We start from the raw sequence: 3,399 nt of genomic DNA, 5'->3' as shown, positions 1-3,399 counted from the left end.
TACAGGTGCCCACCACAACGCTTGGCTATTTTTTGTTTGCAACCGTCATTTTTGTTTGAACCCGCCAGCTCAGGTGTATGTGACTGGCGCCTTAGCCACTTGAGCCATAGGCACCGAGCCTAAAATAATATTCTATTTTTTTTTTTGAGACAGAGCCTCAAGCTTTCCCCCTGGGTAGAGTGCTGTGGCATCACAGCTCACAGCAACCTCCAACTCCTAGGCTCAAGCGAGTCTCCTGCCTCTGCCTCCCAAGTAGCTGGGACTACAGGTGCCAGCCACAATGCCAGCTATTTTTTTGGTTCCAGCCAGCATTGTTGTTTGGCGGGCCCAGGCTGGATTCAAACCCGCCACCTTAGGTGTATGTGGCTGGCGCCTTAGCCACTTGAACCACAGGTGCCGAGCCATAAAATAATATTCTTATTGAATTTTTTTTTTTTGCATAAAGATGTTCACTGCAGTATTATTTGTAATGGCAAAAACTGTAAATCTTCCCAAGTGTCCTGCAATAGGGAATTGAATTGTAATGGTCAAGATCCTTTTATCTTGACAAAACTCCTGCTCAGGAACTGGGGAGTCCAAGGGGCTGAAAGGACATTTTCAGGTCCCCCATCTCTCTTTTTTATTTATTTATTTATTTATTTTTTTTGTAGAGACAGAGTCTCACTTTTTCGCCCTCGGTGGAGTGCAGTGGAGTCGCTCCAGCAACCTCCAACTCCTGGGCTTAGGTGATTCTCCTGCCTCAGCCTCCCAAGTAGCTGGGACTACAGGCGCCCCCCACAACGCCCGGCTATTTTTTGTTGCAGTTTGGCTGGGGCTGGATTTGAACCCGCCACCCTCGGTATATGGGGCCGGCGCCTTACTCACTGAGCCACAGGCGCCTCCCTCTCTTTTTTATTTTTTAAGAGAAGTGGTCTTGCTGTGTTGTCCAGGCTGAAATGCAGTGGCTATTCACAGGAGTGATCATAGTGCACTATAGTCTGAACTCCTGGGCTCAAGCAATCCTCTTATCTCCCCCTTTCCAGCAGCAGAGAATACAGGCACACACCACCTTGCCTGGACTTCTCCTTCATGTGTTGCCTCTGTTTCCCTAAGGTATGGGGCTCATTTCTCCCACTATTGTCTCCCAAGGCACAGACAGCTCCAGACTTACATTGTTCCTGCCTTGTGAGTCTGGAGAAAAGAGAAAAGGTCTCTCTCCCACAGGCCCCAAAGCTGCTCTCTCCCTAGGAAGCTATCTTGTCTTGCTCTGGGTCAGTCTCTGTGGCCAGAGGAATAGGGTACTGTGATTGACCAAACGTGAGTGAGATGGCCAGAGAGAGGCTGTTGTAATTGGCTGTCTCTTTGGAACCACAGCGAGTGGGTAGGAGAGTTTCCTAGAAGACTGAGATGCTGTTATCAGGATGACAAAATCTAAGTGATGTCACATTACGTTTCAGGAAAAGGTGTAGCTGCACACATCGTGTAGCAACATGAAAAATGGTTATAAAGCAGTGCTAAGAGAAGGAGGCAGAATACAGACTTGAAACTATGATGGTAATTTTGGAATATGGAAAAATAGAAATCTTTCATTTTGTAGAGATATTGAAAGAATGGATTATTATATCAAATCCTCCAGTATCTCTGAAAAGGCATGTATATAATAAAATATACTTATGTGAGAATAATCTTGTGTATGTCACATGATGTGATTTTCAGAGTGCAGTTTCTTTTTGGAATGAGATGGGACACAGATAAATAGATAGCGATTTTTTATAGATCCGAAAAGTTATTGTTTCTGTCTTTGCAGTTGCTTTGGGCAGTGGGCTCAATGGAACCTCTTTGTTAGGAAAGTTAGAATGTTCTTGGTGTAGCTCCAGGGAGCTTCAGTTACCCAAGAAGGGCTCTTTTACCCTTGGGAGTGGGGGAAGTTTCTCCTCAACAGATGGGTGAAAAGCCTCCAAGTAGATCTGTCTGGGGTCTGGGATGAGGGAGGTCGGTGGGAGGAAGGGGAAATAAGCTTGGACCAGACAGAGAAGATAGGTAAAGGTCTAGGGGCCTGCTCAACCCATCAAATTCCTCTTCTTCTCCACTCTTGAAAGCCTCCATCCCCACTCAGATGTGGAGTGGTTAATCCAGTAATAAGTACCATCAATGTTTGCAGCAAATAACTGTACTTTTTGGTTATCTTTTTTTTTTTTTTTTGGAGACAGAGTTTCACTCTGTTGCTCTGGGTAGAGTGCTATGGCATCATAGCTCACAGCAACCTCAATCTGCTGGCCTCAGGCAATCCTCTTGCCTCAGCCTCCCAAGTAGCTGGGACTACAGGCACCCACCACAACCCTGGCTAGTTTTTCTATTTTTAGTAGAGACAGGGTCTCACTCTTTCAGGCTAGTCTCAAACCCCTGAGCTTAGGCTATCCACTTGCCTTGGCCTCCCAGAGTGCTAGGATTACAGATGTGAGGCATGCCCACATCTTTTTTTTTTTGCAAGTAACAAAACTAATAAAGAGGGCGGCACCTGTGGCTCAAAGGAGTAGGGTGCCAGCCCCATATGCCAGAGGCAGCAGGTTCAAACCCAGCCCCAGCCAAAAACTGCAAAGAAAAAAAAAAGAACTACTAATAAAGATACTCTCATTTCAGTAAATACAAAACAGGATTTATTCAGCTACATATGTATTTCTAGCTTTTTTGATAGGATCTGGAGATTCTTGGAAAGGTTTCCCCTCCTTGGATACCTAAAAGGAAGAACCTAGAGGTGAGGGCTGGGTAGTTGGATGCCTGGCACTGGAGGGTGTATGTGTGTATGTGTGTGAGACAGAGGGAGAAACTAGTGGAATCACCAGAATATGGAAAGGGTTTGTAGGGAGAGAGTAAGAATAATAGTGAGCTGTGGGGGAAGATTCAAAAGGATTCAGTTCATCAAATATTAATAGTTATTACTGAACAGTACAGATAAATATCCTGCCTCCAGGAAGCCTGCTTGCTTGCTTTTTTCTTTTTTCATCAAGCAGATCCAAGAGACAGGAAGCTTACTTACTTTATTTTTTTTTTTTTGAGACAGAATCTCACTATGTTGCCCTGGGTAGAGTGCTAGAGTGCTGTGGTGTCACAGCTCACAGCAACCTCAAACTCTTTGGGCTTAAGCGATTCTCTTGCCTCAGCCTCTCGAGTAGCTGGGACTACAGGCCCCCACCACAACACCCGGCTATTTTTTGGTTGGAGTTGTCATTGTTGTTTAGCAGGCCTGGGCTGGGTTCGAACCCACCAGCCTCCGTGTATGTGGCTGGCGCCCTACCCACTGAGCTATGGGTGCCGAGTCAGGAAGCTTACTTTCTAATGTGAAAAGATAATTCACTATGAACAATATGTAAGTAAACCATATGGGATGTAGTAAGGTACAACTGCTGTAGTCAAAAAGGG

The sequence above is a fragment of the Otolemur garnettii genome, unplaced genomic scaffold (genome assembly GCF_000181295.1).
Source record: "Otolemur garnettii isolate 467f Iridium unplaced genomic scaffold, OtoGar3 scaffold00046, whole genome shotgun sequence".
In the NCBI taxonomy this organism is placed as follows: domain Eukaryota; kingdom Metazoa; phylum Chordata; class Mammalia; order Primates; family Galagidae; genus Otolemur; species Otolemur garnettii.
This window is presented reverse-complemented; position numbering follows the sequence as displayed.